General features: G+C 49.7%; 1 protein-coding gene across 5 annotated transcripts in view; it reads left to right on the top strand.

The window, feature by feature from the left end:
• Positions 1-721: 721 nt before the first annotated feature.
• The window catches only part of LOC102230025 (plexin-B1), a 37,640-nt gene continuing 20,646 nt past the window's right edge, over positions 722-17,715 (top strand). For 2 of the 5 annotated variants that reach the window (XM_014470978.2, XM_023333899.1), the window contains exons 1-2: positions 722-879; positions 14,301-14,361. The gene's annotated coding sequence lies outside the window, so the exon portion shown is untranslated. Of the gene's footprint in view, positions 880-14,300; positions 14,362-16,901; positions 16,930-17,224; positions 17,404-17,715 lie in introns of those variants that run through there. The other 3 variants (XM_023333904.1, XM_023333909.1, XM_023333918.1) reach the window with 3 other exon arrangements.

Here is a 17,715-nt window from a genome sequence, read left to right as displayed (position 1 = left end):
CAATAATTTAATCTGTTTGGTTTCTGAGGATCTTTGGCTCCGCCCACTTTCGGACGGATCCGGTTCCCCTCTCTCTTCCTTCCTCTCTCTGGACCGGTTCCGTCTGACGCGGTTTGGATCCACCAGAACCAGTCCAACTCAGAATTGGGATCCGGATCATCAGAACCAGAGGTGAATGTGGTATCAGAACAGAACCAGTCCTGAGCCCAGAACACAGCTGGGACAGATCCATCAGAACCAGAACCTCTGGCCCAGTTCTGCTGCTAAAGCATCCGACTGCTGGTTCTGTTTCCAATAAGGTCAAAGGTCACTGGTTCTGATCGTCAGCATTGACTCGGTTTTCTACCAGTACCAGAACCTTAGTCTGGACTTCCAGAACTCTGAACGTTCTGGTTGAACAGAACCGAGAGTTCTGGAGTCTTGCCATCAGAACCAGCAAGTTCCCGCGTCAAGTCCCGAGTCACGTGGTCAGAACGTTTGATGACGTCAGCTCAGGTAAGGTTTCACCTGGATGCTGAACTCAGTGATGGAGATGCTGATGGGTAAGGTTCTGGAGAGAAAGTTCTGACCCGGTTCTCATCCTGATCTGGTCCTGGTTCTGGACCTGGTTCTACCTCAGACCTGACATGATTCCAGAACCGCCCTTGGGTACGGGCCGGACCGATACCTGCTGCTCCGTGAGGCGGGGTGTGAGCGGGTCGCCCGCCCGGCCGGCGCCGCCCGGTCTCCGCTCAGCGGGGCGGGGTCTCAGCCAGACCTGTTGTTCGGATCTCGGAGCTCCTGGTCCCGCCTGGGTTCTGCTCGGTTCTCTCTGGTTCACCGGAACTTTTCTCTGGCTTTTGGAACTCGGCGGGATCCGAACCAGACCTCTTGGTCCAGGTGAGTAAGACTCGGTTCTGCTGAATCCAAGTTGTCTCGAGCTGCATGAAGGAGCGAGCGAGGCAGGCGTGTCTGACGGGAGCGATCCAGACTCCCTTCAGGAATCTGATACTTTTCCGTTTTTCTGCTTTTCTAGATTAATGTTGTTGATAAAAGGACCGGTTCTGAAAGGAGCCGGTTCTAGAACAGGTGCTCTGTGATTCGGGTCTGAAACATCCCTCTGGTACGATTGTCTGGTTCTATCTCTGCTGGGTTTACTGTTCCTGCCTGCTGAATTCAGCTGAGAGCAGCGAGTTTTAAAGTGAATGGGTTTTGAACAGAGTATGGTCTTTGAACTGAGGGGTGAAGAACCAGAATCTGCGGTTCGGTTTGGTTCGGAGTTCTGTCAGCCTGTCTTCTCTCAGCGGGGTTCTGTTGGAAGATGCCGACCAGTTACGGTTCGGTTCGGCTCAGCTGGGCTCGGCTCGGTTCAGCCTGCAGTCGAATAACTTACATTCCAACACATGCACAGACACGCGCACACACGAACAGAGATACCCACGAACACACGCACATGTGCACGGACGCTCTTTCATGAACGCGCAGTCAGCTGAACGGAGGCTCTGTGCTGATCTGGACTCGGTTCCGAGTCACCTGCTGATGTTTCATAAAACAACTTTACATCACGTGACCCTGTGACTGTTCACACTGTAAACACACACACACACTCACATACACACAACACACACACACACACTCACATACACACAACACACACACACACACACACACTCACATGCACACACTCTGCTGTCTTCCTCTGTAGCCTCAGGGGCCCCTCTGTCACCATAGACACCATCGGTCCGGTCCAAACTGTCCTAGTTGCTGCGGTTCTGATCCAGAACCTACTGGAGAGTTCTGGTTATTCACACAGAACCACATCAGAACAGAACTTTGAAAACGCGACCCATTCAGAACCACTTTGACCCAAATCGAGTTCTGAGGAATCAAATTATTTCTAATGGAATTACAGAGCCGAATATAGAAATAGTTAAATAAACCCAGTAGAATCAGAACAACTAACCTGCTGACCATTAACTAACCAACCTGGCAACTAACTGACCTAGTAATGCCTTCATTTATTCATTAACCAGCTCTGTAAGATGGTTAACCAGTTAATTTACTAACATAGCAACACTGTAAAACTAATCAGTTAGCTTCGCTCAGTTAATAACAAACGAAGGAGCTGAGTTAATTATTCCACCGGTAGAAAGAGAACATAAACACTAAAAATCATCTAAATTTTGAGGAAATCTAAAATATTTAAAATCATCTTGAGGAAAATAACATTCGGATGGTTCTGGTTCGATCCGTTCCAGGCTGAATAAATCAGAGGAACCTGGATCCACAACTGAGGTCCGGCAGCCTGGACAGAACGATCCAGTCCAGTTTTCTACCCGGTCTGCACCTTACTGGACTGGGAAGTTAAAGTCAGAACTTTCAGTCTGTTTCCCTCCTGATGGTCCGGTCGACCCTGTTCCACTGGAACCAGAACTTCATCATCTACTCCAGTGGTCTATTAGAAGCAGCAGTGACAGTTTGTGGCTCATTTTAAGCAATTAAAGACGAAACAAAAAAAAAGTCGTTTAATAAAAGAGGAGGGAGCAGCAGCTCTATTTGCATTTTTAACTGAATAAACATAACCACATATAATAAACATATATAAAAGTGACCTTTACATATAGTAATAAACATTTCCACATATCACCTCTGATGTCCACCAGACTCTCAGCTGTTTGGGATTCCCCTCCGTTCTTACGTCACTGCGCTTTCTGATTGGCTACCTGTCACATTCAACAGGCTGCGTTCAGTCAGGGAAAACCTGCGACAATCAGGCCGAGACAATGTTGAATGTGCCTGATTGTAGATCGGCCATATTCAACACACCACCAAGTAACACAGCACTCACTGCAGGACGTTGGAAAATTGTCATAAAGGGAAAATCGGGGCAGAAAAAAAAAGGCTTCAGTGGGAACACCAACATGCAGAAGCATTATCTGACGGTCCCCCTTCTCCTCCCCGTCGCAGCAAAATTGCCAAGTTTTGAACGGTCTGAGGTAATAAAAGGTAGGGGATCACTGAGCTGCTCCACCTCCAGCTGCTGTGGTTCTGACCCAAACCAACCTGTTCCCCTCCTGGCCTGTGGGGGCGCTGCACCAAGAACCACTGAAGGAAACGACACAAAAACCTCTGAAGACACTGAGAGCAACTTCCTTCTTCACCAGATGGAAACAAGATGGAGGCGTCAGATTTTAGTGTTGGAGGATTTCTCTTTAGTCTTTGGCTAAAGACCAGGAGCCATTAGCTTTGGTTGTATTTACCCAGAATGCCCTGCGCTGTAGTCCATTTCCTGCTTTTGGAGTGGTCTCCGGTCTGCTTGGCGTTCACATTCAAACAGAACCAGAGTTCACTTGAACGGAACCCAGACTGAGGTCTGGAGGACCAGAGTTAGCTTAGCATTCATACCGACTGCACCGGACTTTCCAAGCAAATGGACTGGAGTCATATTGAAGTGCACTGAACAGATCTGGAGGGAACGATGAACGCTAAGATGAAGAGACGCTGCAAATTATTGGGTGGCAATGATGCTGCTGAATGTTGCCATGGCGATATGTTTACCATATGATGATCAGGCAGCATAAATGTGGGCTGATGGCTGAACTTAAACACTCAACATCAGAACATGTTTACATGACTAAGCCACGCCCACTCTGAAGCCGGCAGCTGATTGGCTGTTGTGAGCTGGGGGTAAAGGTGAAGCCCAGCAGCCTGGGAGACAAGGTGGAGGGCAGCAAAAAAAGAAACTGCTGAGGTCAGGAAGAGGGTCATGTGACCTGTCTGAAGCTGTGACATCATCGTTATCATCATCATCATCATCAGAAAGATGAAGATTAAACTGAACCTAATCTGCAGGATTTAGTCTGGGTCCAGATTCAAATTCAGATTACTGTTTGTGTCTAATCACCTCTAATCCACACACACACACACACACACACACACACACACACACACACACACACACACACACACACACACACACACACACACACACACACACACACACACACACACACTGCTAATGTGCTGTAATCTGCTGCTTTTACCCAACTGGACCCAAACCAGTAACACCAGCCTGACCCTGGTAATCACTGGGTACACGGGTCAGACCCAGACTGGATGGACTTCTGGTTCTGATGGTTGTTTGAGTCTGGAGTGATGAAGAGTTCATGTCTTTATGATGCAACGTGATCCGACCCGAACCCAGAGGTTCTGGTCCGGGTCGGAGGATTGGAGCTGCAGTCGGGGTGTGTGTGTGTGTGTGTGTACTTGTTTAACTGCGCTGTTTAGAACCGTTCCCGGCTTACTCACCTGATGAAGACCGACCGCCTTATGGGGACCAAACTGCGGTTCTGATGTGGTTGGCCCCCTGGTCTAGGGTCAGGGGTCAGGTGGTAATTAGGTACTGGTTCTGGTTAGGAATAGATTGTCCGGGACACACATAAACACAATAACAATAACTAAAATGAATAGAAGCCAATATAAATTCCTAATATGAGTAGAAATACAAATGTTTGTGTGTGTGTGGGGCTGTGTGTGTGTGTGTGTGGTGCGTCTCATCTCTTCCTGCAGATGAAAGAGTTGCTAGTTTGATTCCTCATGGACTCTCAGCCTGAAGCTGCAGATCTGAGCTGAAGACTCAGAGGAACAACCTGGCTCTCAGGAGTGTGTAGGAGTGTGTGTGAAGGTGTGTGATGGAGCCTGAGCTGATGTGCTCAGGTGTGTCTTCTTGTTCTTCCGGAGAGATGGGAAGTACTCAGGGATGTCTTGTTAAGGCAGGTGGAGATGTTGTTGTGGTGAACTGAAAGGATTAATCAATTATTGAAATAATCATTAATAAGTCAGTGATTGATTAACTGGAGAATACAGACGTTAAAAGGTGATTGTGGAAAGAATAACATGAAATAATAGAACCACACTTGAACAAAAAAATATAAACATTTTGGATTTAAGATACAAAAGTTTCTTTGTAAACCTGTTTAACCCAGAACCTCCAGAGGCACCTGGAAATAAATCTGGAAATAAATCTGCTATTAATCACCTTTTTCATCCAGTTATTGATCAGTTAATCCAGAAAAATACTATAGGTTTTTTAGGTGCAGGTGCGTCCTTTGCTACAAATGATTAAACATTCACTATTGGAATCCTGTAGTTGTATTTTAGTCAATGAAATGTTTTTTTTATTTAAAAAGGAATTAAAGGGGGCGTGCCGTGGTGGCGTACTGGTTAGTGCGACCCGTATTTGGAGGCCTTCAGTCCTCGACGCGGCCGTCGTGGGTTCGACTCCCGGACCCGACGACATTTGCCGCATGTCTTCCCGCCTCTCCTTCCCCGTTTCCTGTCAGCCTGCTGTCGTATAAGGGACACTAGAGCCACAAAAGACCCTGGAGGGGTAAAAAAAAAAAGGAATTAAATTGTTTATTTGCATCTTTTAATGTATTTCTAAGTTTTTATCTGATTGTCAGAATAACTAATGAGTAAAATAATCGCTAGCTGCAGGACTGGTGTGAAGCAGGAGGTTCTGTGGTGTTGGTATTGTTTTTGGACCGGGTCTTTGGACCTCTTCAGTTCTGTTCAGTTCTGTTTGGTTCTGGTTGGTTCCACTGATTCATCAGTGAAGGAAGTGAGATGGAACCGTTCTGCTCCAGTGTTTGATTCACATCTAGAACCATCAGAACTGCAACAGAACCAGAACAGAACCAGATGGGTAACCTGAACAGAACCAGAACCTGTGTGCTGAAGATTGTGGGTGGGCCTCTCAAGGTCTGGAAATCCTCCATAATCCAGATTAATCCTCTCAATGTGTTTGGTGTTTAAGACCATCTGAAGTCAGAGGAACAAGCTGTCAGTGGGAACCTCATCCCGTCAGAACCACTGAATCGGACCTTCCAGAACAATTAGAGTCCGGGGGGATCAGGAACGCGTCATCCTGCTGATCCAGACAGGTTTGGACTTCCTCATAGTAAAGACTTACAGTCCAGCACTGAAGCAACAAACGCAGGATGTTTATGATGTATTGAACTCAGAGAAGGAAATCTTAGAAACGTGTTTATTGTGGAATTTAATGAGAAATCCTGGTCAAAAATAACACAGAGGTTCTTCACTTTACCACTGGAGGCCAATTTAATCCCATCCAGACTAACAGGTTCTGGTCCAAAAACAACAACTTCTGTTTGGCCAGAATTCAAAACATTTAAAGTGATCCAGGTTTTAATGTCATCATGCAGTGAACATTTATCCCATGCTGGTAGCACACACACACACGCACACACGCACGCACGCGCACACACACACACACACACACACCCACACACACACACACACACACACACACACACACACACACACACACACACACACACACACACACACACACACACACACACACACACTCAGATGGAGGTCCGGAAGTGAATTTCTCTGGTTCAAAACAAAGCAAAATTGATCACAACGAGTAGCTAATGCACTAACTGGGCTGAAACAGACGAGGCTGTTGAGGATTTACCTGCACGGAGGCGATGCACATAACTAACTAACTATCTGGAGCTGCAGACCTCATATTATCTGAGCCAGAAGAAAGTTTTCAAAAGCCTGGAGAATAAAATCATCTAGTTCCAGGTTGGGTCAAATTTAGGATCAAAAGAATCATTAAATGGCTGTTGCCTGGTTTCTGTCTGTGAGTAGTGAGTTGTGCTATTTAAGTAATTAGTCTATGATAACGATGCTAACAACAAGCTAACTCATGTTATTTCTATCAGCTTGGATCTGCCGGTAAATTATTTATTTAGTTTCTGTAAATAAAATTCATGCTGGAGTTGGACATTAATGTTGAGTGGTTGCTGGATTCAGGTCCAATGTAGGTCAGCCATTAGCAGCGATTTACAGAAACCACATGTTCATGTCTGGACATGAATATATGGCTGTGGAGGTTATAATTTATTTAGCTTTTTATTTGTTTAGCAGGAAAGTCCTATTGAATAAACATATTTTCTGACCGGGACTAGCTAGGGCGTAAAAATAATATATCTTGCCTTACATATGAATGCTGGTCTTTCTAAGTAACTGTCCAATAAAATATCTGAAAATACTATTTAAACGATGCGATCGTTGCCTGTTAGAAAGTGGCTGCAAACTCTGGCGTTGTTAGTTTCTGCACCTCCTGTTTTTAGCTGTAGATTGTTGATCCATTTTTCTGGTAAGAGTTTTTAAATTTACTCCCTTGTGACCGACTACCTTCGAAACAAAAAATAACGTTGATCTTTCTCTCTATTAGAACGGCTGGAACAACCGTACAGGACTCAGACTGTAGACATTTTGATGCTGGATCAGCAGAAATAAATGGGCTGCATTTACTTCCGGCCCTCCAACTGCATTGACGTCGGTGCTACGTCATCTGGAACCCAGCAATATAGTAAAAAGAATTGGTCTAAGGACAGAGCCCTGAGGAACTCCATCAGTGTGAGGCAGATTTCTCGTTGACATGAACAAACTGGGCAGCAGCAGATTGTTTTTCCAAGTTAAGTATGACTCCTTCAGATATGATGAGCGCCATTTTCTCAAATTTCCTGGAGTTCAATCACCAGCTGATCCTCTGGATCAGAACCGGTTCGGTTCTGCAGAACCAGACCTGCTGTTTGTGTTTCTGAGAGGAAAACTCACAAAGACGAGAGCCAGGGAGGTGGAGGAGGTAGATTAGGGTGGGGTCTTCACGCCGATTAAACACACACACACAGACACACACATCTCAGTCGAGTGGAGTGTGAATAAAGCGTCCTTGATCTGAACCAACTGCTGAGCCCCCCCTCTATTCTTAAAGTCGCCCACCCCCATTCCTAAAATTCCCCCCAACACACACACACACACACACACGCTCAGACACACACACCCTCCCCCTGCGTTTCAGATCACACACACACCCAGAGTGTGTTTTAGCTGGAGGAGATATTAATAATCCATAAAGAAGCTGGTTTCTCTCAATTGCTCCCAGCGGACCCTCAGCAGCTGTCTCTCTGGTTCTGGACCGGTTCTGGATGGGTCTTATCGGAACACATTGAAGCTTTGTTGACACAGAGTTAATGAACGGTGAACAAACAGACGAACGATTCTACTTCCTGTTTCCTCACCTGGAGAAAGGAGTGGAGAGTTTAACCGGATCCGATCTGGTTCTGGATCAGTTCTGGTCCCAGAACCTCTTCCAGCTTTTCTGTGAACTTTGTGTTTAAACTGAGGATCATCAGAGACTCAGACAGTAATGGATCAGAACCAGACCGGGACGAGGTCCGGTTCTGGTCCTTTGTTTTCCGGTGAGGTTCTGACCCGGCTGGAAAGTCTCAGCAGTGATTTGCATCCCGTGAGTCGTCCTCTGTCCAGCAGGACGGTCCGTCCCCATGAGACACAGCGTCTCTTTGTGTCTTTGTGTCCCGCCGCCTGCAGTGAAAGAGGAAGTTCCTGACAAAGAGCCGCTGTACCGACGGTTGCTCCACTTCCTGACCCAAAAACAGCCAGATACCCCCACAGACACCAGAACCCCCCACCGAAACCAATCCCCCCCTCCCACAGACACCAGAACCCCCACACCGGGACAAACCCCCCCACCCAAACCAAACGCCCTCCGACACCAGAACCATCTTTTTCAAAGTGTCTATTTCAAGTTTTCTAGGTTTTATTATGTCATCAAAGACATACCTGGAGTGTCACCTTGACAAATTCTCCAGTCTCCATGGCAACCATTCAGCTGTTAAAACGCCTGGGTGGACCTAGCCCCGCCTTCAAGGCACAGCTCCGCTCCTTCACTCTGCTCCTTCAGACTAGCCAGCAGCAATTAGCAAACAGCGGAGGTCATTAAAGGAGCTGCTGCTGCTCAGAGCGATGCTGGTAAAAACATAGCGGAGCCATGTTGGATGACTTCCTGGAGGCGGAGCTTCAGAAAGAGCAGAAGTTTTTAGATTTAATTCCGAATCGCAATAAATGAGAATCAAGATTTTTGTGTGACTCAATCTTGTGGCGCCCCCTGCTGGCCGGACTCGGACAAAGACCTGGGGTCTCGTCCAGGATCTGGGCGGTGATCTGGTCTGTGCAGGTGAAAGGTCAAGCTCTGGATCCACCAGATCCCTCAGGCAATTATCAGGAACTAACGACGTTCTGAAGAACCATTTACATCAAAATGTTTCAGGCTCCGGAACCGTTGCCGTGGTAACATGGACAGAGCCATGTTGGATCCGGGAACCATGGATGTGGTCAGTTCAGCACACATTGCCATAGCAACCTCAACAGACAGTAACCGCCTCATCTCGTGTGCTTCTGTAGATTATGGGATGTTTCATAAACGGACCAGTTACAGAACCGGGCTGGTTCCTATGGGTCCGGTTGGTTCTTCAGAACCATGTGACGGACTCGGCGAGGTCGGTCCAGTGATGAAGAGCGTCTCCTCTCTGATGATTACGCTTCTGGCACATTTGGACCCAGTGAGAACCGACCCCAGTTGACCTCTCAGCTTTGTTAACTGCTGAGGGAACGAAGGTGGGGGCATTAAGGGTCTCTGAGCTGCTGTTTGGAGTCAGTTAACACCCCTCCACACACACACACACACACACACACACACACACACACACACACACACACACACACACACACACACACACACACACACACACAGACAGACACACACACACAGCCAGAGCTCCTGCTGCTCTAAATGCACTGTCCCTTTAAATGACGGCTTGGTGCAGATTACAGGCGAGGGAATAATGTCGCTGCATCAGGCTGATGATCACCCTGCGCTCCTCAGTGTGTGTATAATTGGTATGTTGCAGTGCAGCTGTCTCCATTCACCAGCTTCAGTTTCACCAAACTTAGAAACACTTAGACTCCTCAGGAACCCGGTGTCAAGGGGTCTGGCAGGTTAGTACCGATCTGACGAGTCGGTACCAGTACAATCAGAGAAACCGGGCTGATGTTTACCTCCACTGTGTTAGTTTGATCATGTGATGGAGATGCAGTGGAGGATCGTGGGCAGTGATGTCTGTGGTTCTGGTTGGGTCCAGATCGACCAACCTGGACTCATCTGGGACAAACAGAGATCCGTTTAAATTCAGAACCAGAGGAGTCCAAACATGTTCAGGTTGTCGTGGTAACAGTCAATACAAATTACGGACAGGTGAGGTAATACCTGCAGGTGTGAACTTTATCTGAGATCAGAGGGGATGTGTTTCCATCCATCCACCCACCCACTTAACCGGGGTCGGGTCGCGGGGGTAGCAGCTTAAGAAAGGAGGCCCAGACTTACCTCCCCAGCCACTAGTTCCAGTTCCTCCAGGGGAATCCAAAGGCGTTCCCAGGCCAGCCGAGAAACTTTTATTTTTTACCCCTCCAAGGGGTCTTTTGTGGGCTCTAGTGTCCCTTATATGAAAGTAGACTGACAGGAAATGGGGAAGAAAAGGGGGAAGACACGTGGCAAACACCATCGGGCCCGAGAGTTGAACCCACGACGGCCGCGTCAAGGACCCAAGGCCTTCAAACATGGGCCGCGCCACCCCCTACGCCACCACGACACGCCCGCCAGCCAAGAAACATCATCCCTCCAGCGTGTCCTGGGTCTTCCCCTCCTCCTGGTGGGACCTGAACTCCTCACCAGGGAGGCGTCCAGACCAGATGCCAAAGCCTCAACTGGCTCCTCTCAATGTGAAGGAGCAGCGACTCTACTCTGAGTCCCTCCTGGACTCAGAGAAGTTCTCTCCCTTAGAGAGCTTCTCTCTCTAAGGGAGAGCCCAGCCACCCTGGGGAGAAAACCCATTTCGGCCGCTTGTATCCTCTATCTCATTCTTTCAGTCATGACCCAAAGCTCATGACCATAGATGAGGGTGGGAACGTAGATCGACCGGTAAATCGAGAGCTTCGCTTTCTGACTCAGCTCTCTCTTCACTACGACAAACTGGTACAGCGCCGCTTGACGGCAGACGCTGCGCCAATCCGCCTGTCCCCTCTTCCCCCATTCGTGAACAAGATCCCGAGATACTTGAACTCCTCCACTTGGGGCAGGACACCCCCCCCCTTACCCGGAGAAGGCACTCTACCATTTTCTGGCTCAAGACCATGATGGCCTCGGATTTGGAGGCACTGATCCTCATCCCGGCCGCTTCACACTCGGCTGCGAACCGCTCCAGCAAGAGCTGCAGATCATGACCTGATGAAGCCAAAAGGACCACATCGTCTGCAAAAAGCAGAGATGAGATCCTAAGGCCACCAAACTGGATCCCCTCAGCACCTTGGCTGGTCTAGAGATTCTGTCCATGAAAGTGATGAACAGAATCGGTGACAAAGGGCAGCCCTGGCTGAGTCCAACTCTCACCGGAAACGAGCCCGACTTACTGCCGGCAATGTGGACCAGACTCTGACACCGGTCATACAGGGACCTGACAGCCCGTATCAAAGGGCCCGGTACCCCATACTCCCGGAGAACCCCCCACAGGGCTCCCCGAGGGACACGGTCAAACGCCTTCTCCAAGTCCACAAAACACATGTAGACCGGTTGGGCGAACTCCCAGAACCCTCCAGGACCCTGCTGAGGGTGTAGAGCTGGGCCAGAGTTCCACGACCAGAACCAGAACCACCCTGCTCTTCCTGAATCCGACCGACCCTCCTCTCCAGGACCCCTGAATAGACCTTGCCAGGGAGGCTTTAGAGTGTGACCCCCCTATAATTGGAGCACACCCTCCGGTCTCCCTTTTTGAACAGGGGGACCACCACCCCAGTCTGCTAATCCAGGGGAACTGCCCCCGATGTCCATGTGATATTGCAGAGCCGCGTCAGCCAACACAACCCTACAACATCCAGAGCCTTAAGGAACTCTGGGCGGATCTCATCCACCCCCGGGGCCCTGCCACCGAGGAGCTTCTTAACCACCTCGGTGACCTCGCCCCCAGAGATTGGAGAGCCCAACCCAGCGTCCCCAGGCTCTGCTTTCTCAATGGAAGGCATGTTGGTGGGATTGAGGAGGTCTTCGAAGTACTCTGCCCACCGGCCCACAACGTCCCGAGTAGAGGTCAGCAGCACACCATCCCCACTATAAACGGTGTTGGTGCTGCACCGCTTCCCCCCCTGAGTCGCCGGATGGTGGACCAGAATCGCCTGGAAGCCGCACGGAAGTCTTTCTCCATGGCCTCTCCGAACTCCTCCCATGCCTGAGTTTTTGCCTCAGCAACCACCGGAGCCGCTTCGCCCGCCGGGACCCATCAGCTGCTTCCGGAGTCCCACAGGCCAAAAAGCCCCGATAGGATTCCTCCTTCAGCCTGACGGCATCCCTCATCGAAGGTGTCCACCAACGGGTTCGAGGGTTGCCGCCGCGACAGGCACCGACAACCTTGTGGCCACAGCTCCGATCGGCCGCCTCGACAATGGAGGCACGGAACATGGTCCACTCAGACTCCATGGCCCCCACCTTGTCATTCTGTCGAGATTCTGTCAAGGTGGGAGAGTTAAAGCTCCATCTCACGGGAGACTCTGCCAGACGTTCCCAGCAGAGACGTCTGGTAGACGTTCCTGGCAGGCACGTTTGGGCCTGCCAGGTCTGACCGGCTTCCTCCCCCACCACCAGAGCCAACTCACCACCAGGTGGTGGTCAGTGGACAGCTCCGCACCTCTCCTCACCCGAGTGTCCAAGACATACTGCTACAGATCCGATGAAACGATGACAAAGTCGATCATCGAACTGCGGCCTAGGGTGTCCTGGTGCCAAGTGCACATATGGACACCCTTATGCTTGAACATGGTGTTCGTTATGGACAATCCATGATGAGCACAGAAGTCCAGCAACAGAACACCGCTCGAGTTCAGGTCAGGGGGCCATTCCTCCCAACCACGCCCGTCCAGGTCTCACTGCCTACGTGAGCATTGAAGTCCCCAGCAGAACAAAGGAGTCCCCAGCAGGGGCACTCTCCAGTACCCCCTCTAAGGACTCCAAGAAGGGTTGGTAATCTGAACTGTCGTTTGGCCCATAAGCACAAACAACCCTGAGGCTACCCTCTCATTCACTGGGGTAAACCCCAACGTTCAGGCGCTGAGATGGGGGGCAACCCGCCCTCAGCCACCATCCATCCCACACTGCACCTGACCCCTTTGGCCACTCCCACAGGTGGTGGGCCCATGGGAAGAGGGACCCATGTCTCCTTGTCTTAGGTGACCCTACCAGGGTTATGGAGCCCCGACAGCATAGCTGCTAGTATCATTGGGACACTGAAACCCCTCCAGCACAATAAGGTGGCAGTCCATGGAGTTTACATGTTTATGTTACTGTGTGTGTGTGTGTGTGTGTGTGTGTGTGTGTGTGTGTGTGTGTGTGTGTGTGAGCTCTGCAGATTCCAGCTGTGGATTGTCTGTTTGCAGCATCAGATTAACTGCAGAGATTAGTGAATGAAGGAAGGCAACCTAATCTGTCCTGTTACTGTGTGTGTTACTGTGTGTGTGTTACTGTGTGTGTTACTGTGTGTGTGTTACTGTGTGTGTGTTACTGTGTGTGTGTTACTGTGTGTGTGTTACTGTGTGTGTGTTACTGTGTGTGTTACTGTGTGTGTTACTGTGTGTGTTACTGTGTGTGTTACTGTGTGTGTGAGCAGCTTTAATGGGCATTAAATCACTGGGTGGCCTATTTATCAGCATCAGTTTCTGCAGAAGAAATAAAATTGGTTCTGCAGTGATCTGATCAAAACCTGCAGGGTTCTGGTTCTGTCTCTGAGGGTCGGTCCATTCTGCTGCAGAGTCCAGTCAATGTTCTGACACAGTTTGACCCGGTTCAGCTTCCTGCTGCTAACATGAAAGGTTCTGTCAGCTGCTGATGCAACAGTGTGGACTGGACCGGACCGGTCAACCGGGTCGGTTCAGAGATGATCTGTAGAACCGTCTGGACGGGGATCTTTGGATCAGCTGGTTCTGATAAACTTCCTGTTGCTACAGAGAACCAAACCAGAACCCATCAGAACCAGAACCGACCTGCAGCAGCTGCATCCTCATTAAGCAGCCTCTTGGTCGTCATGGTGATTGATGAGTCGGCACTAACGAGCCGACAGGAAGTGATTCATGGCGTGACCTCACAGGCGACCTCGAAGGCAGATGGAGACCGGACCGGGCTGAACCGGACCCCTTCATGACCTGCAGACAGTTGTCCAATCCGATCAGAGGTTCTGAAGTTCTGATGCAACCCAAAAAAATCGGCAGAGTAGATTCCAGCCGGGTCCGGGCTGCAGTTTGGTTCTGGTTCTGTTTGTAGACTCTGGGTTTGTCTCAGAACCGGTCTGGAACAGGAAGTGATGCGTGTCTCTGTGTTCCTGCAGGAAGCGCCCCCTGATGACGAAGGCTCCTTCTCCTCCCCCTCAGGTCTCCTCGTCTCAGCAGGTGGGTGGTTACCGTGGCAACGCGTGATGTCACTACGGCAAAGTCGTCCTGTTCTGTGACATTCTGATTCCTCTGACCCGGTCTGCTGGTTCTGGACTTCGACTGGTTCTGTTCACTGTAACATCAGGTCATCGCTAACAAAGCAGCTGCAGCTGGATCAACCAGAACCGACCCAGACTGACCAGAACAGAACTGGGTCAGGATGGAGCTGTTCACCTGGCTGCCGGGTTCTGACCGACCAGAACCTTTAAGCTCAGCTTCCTGGTTCTGGTCCAGAGTTTGTTTTCAGGTTTTTGGCCCCAGATGGACCTGAGGGAATCCAGACCCAGAACCAGAACCAGCAGCTGGTTTCCAGATCTTCTCTTTGTCAGACCATGTGACCCGCAGCCTGGTTCTGATTGGCTGCCAGGCCGTCAGCTGCAGCTGGTTCTGATCCAGACTGATGACTTTAATAAAGCTCAATTAACCGAGGGCTTGGTGTCCCTCCTGGGCCGCCGTAGTTCCTCAGCAGCAGCAGAGCGACGAATGGAGCTGCTTGATTGGACGTTCCCGTTTCCTCCCCAATTACTGAGCGTCACCTTTAACCCCGCACCCCCAACACACACCCTCCCCCACATCAACACCGCACCTCAACGAGCCGTTCACGCTCCGCAGAGCCCCGACACACACACACAGAGTAACACACACACAGAGTAACACACACACAGAGTAACACACACACACACACACTCCACAGCCTCTTCACTCGTCTTTCACTCTTTGTTTCCCCCAAACACCTGAAACACTCAGACCACACCCACACATCCCATAACATCAGGTTAAAACTTAATGTAACATATAATTTATATGATTTATAATTATATGATAATTTGTTATAACATAATGATGTAGTTTAATATAACATAATAGAATATATTCTAATTTTATGCACAGAAATTTTCCCATTTTGAGAAAATAAAGGATTTTTCTTCTTCGCCGGTTCTGGTTCTGGTCCAGTTAGTGGGCAGTGAGCTGTTTCTGGCAGGATCCGGACCCGGCTGCAGCTGGACTCTTCCTCTAGTCTAGCAGGCTGACAGTGCTGACATCAGAGGGAATATTACCCATGATGCATCAGAAGGTATCGAAGTCTCGCAGTAGAAACTTGATGAAAACAGGAAACAGTTTTTATGAAAAAGAGTCACTGCGCTAACAGGGAGGATCATTTATGGACGCAGTGAATGCTGCCATCCACTGGTGGCTCTGTGCCTTACCAGAGGCACCAAACTTGGAAAGGACTCTCTCTGCTCCATGCTAGCTAGCCACCAGCTAGCCACCTCTACTTCCTGTTCATCACATCTGATGAAGTTTTGCTCGCCTGGTTGATTCTCTCTAAACCTGTAGATGGAAACACGGTAATTCGCATTTTACCTTAACGACGTTTTAAAATTCACATGACAGTTGGAAACATAGTAGCCAGAGGACACTAGCGCAGTTAGATGGTACGTCACCATGACGGCCTGGGCCCTGATTGGGCGTGGTGTCCATGAACGAAGCTGATTGGCTGTTTTGGGAACCAATCATGTGACTGGAGTTGTGACGCGCTTCAGTCGCAGCGCTGAAGGAGATCCTCCACCCGCAGAAACAAAGATGGCTGACAGAGACGCTACGTTGAGTCCAGAGCTCATCGTGGAGTTGGGGTGGGGAGGCAGCTGAGTGTGTGTGTGTGTTTCCCTAACTCTCTGCAGACTGAATTTAAATGCGACGTTTCAGACGCTAATGCAGAAATCTGCAATCGCCTCATGGACGCCAGCTGCTGCGTCCTCAACTGTCCTGCTGTTTGTGACTGAGACGCTCCAGGCCCAAACCCGGTTCTGGTTCTGATCCGGAACAGGATCAGGACTCTGGGTCAGGGTGGTTGGGATCCTGTGTGTGTGTGAGAGAGAGAGTGATAAATATTGCATGAGGCTCCTGATGCGACGTGGACAAACACTCCCAGCTGAGCTCACACACACACACACACGATTTACCGGCAGTGTGTGTGTCAGATAAGATGACTAAACACACACTCTCTCTTCACGTCACATTAAACATTCGGCGGTTACCGTGACAACCTGAACTCTTACCTGCTGGGACCTGTCAGCTGTGAACCAATCAGATGGCAGAACCTTCTCACCCGCCGGTTCAGAGCCGACTGGACCCAGATGGGGAACCAGAACCAGAACCAGGACAGGTGTTCAGATGAGGGGGGGCGGAGCCTGAACAGTACCTCAGAACCCGGGTTTAGTCAGACAGATCAATCAGCAGAACCATGAGCAGGTTCTGGGTTCCTGCATGACTCGGACCTGGTTCTGATTGGTTTAGACTGTTCCTACTGGGTCAGAACTGGTTCTACTGATTTTGCTGGTTGGAGCAGCTGGACCAGTCTGAGGGGTGTGGTCGCTGACCCCCCCATCTCCTGTTAAATATTAATGAGTTGGCCCCGCCCCTCGTCGCTAAGCCCCGCCCCCTCTATCTCCCAGAACAATGACAGCTGCTCGCACGCCCTCTCCCTCTCTCTCAGTCTGTTGTTGGAATGAAAACGCGTCGGAGGTGAGTCTCTCTCTCTCTCTCTGTGTGTTTGAATGTCTCTCGCTCTGATTGGTCGGACTGACAGCCGCCTCGTTAACGAGCTTCTGAGGTAATTAGTGACTCTGTGGGCTTTTAATCTGAAAGGGAGTGGAGCATCCAGCCAGCCGGTTAGAGAGGAAGAACAACAGAACCAGGGAGGTTCTTGTTGGACCTCTTTGTGCTTCAGTTTGTGGCATGTGGACCCGCTTTTATTTTGAAAGGTCAGCTTCAGCTCTCCGTGTTCTGCTGGTTCTGCTGGTCCTTTGTTCTGCTGCAGAGACGAAGCGGAAGCAGCAACAGGAAGTTGTCATGCTGGTCTCCAGGAAGCGTTTCCTGGAGGAATCCGAGAAGCGGTCTAGGTGTGAAGCTGAAGACTTCCTCTGGCAGCAAACAAACAGAACTTCAGAGACGGCCGCTCTGAGCCGAGGAGCTCATCAGAACCGAACCGAACTAGAGGTGAGTCTCCGGATCAGAACCTGCTGCAGGCCGGTCCGTTTCTCTGATGGTTGGAGGTTCAGTACATGCTGATATTTCATTTTCCAGATTTTCACACACTCCTTCTTGTTCAGTCTGGACTGGGACCCGATCCGGTCCAGATCCGGGTTCTGACAGCAGTAGAACTTCCTGGTTCTGTTCAGCTTCTTTTACAAACATTGGAACGAGTTCACTCAGCAGAACGTCTTTGTTTCAGTTCAGAGGAAAAAACGACGGAGAATGTTTCTGTTGTTTTGTGGTTGTCACGGTGACGGGTTACACAAAGTAAAAACA

This window comes from Xiphophorus maculatus, chromosome 1, assembly GCF_002775205.1.
Source record: "Xiphophorus maculatus strain JP 163 A chromosome 1, X_maculatus-5.0-male, whole genome shotgun sequence".
In the NCBI taxonomy this organism is placed as follows: Eukaryota; Metazoa; Chordata; class Actinopteri; order Cyprinodontiformes; family Poeciliidae; genus Xiphophorus; species Xiphophorus maculatus.
This window is presented reverse-complemented; position numbering and strand designations above follow the sequence as displayed.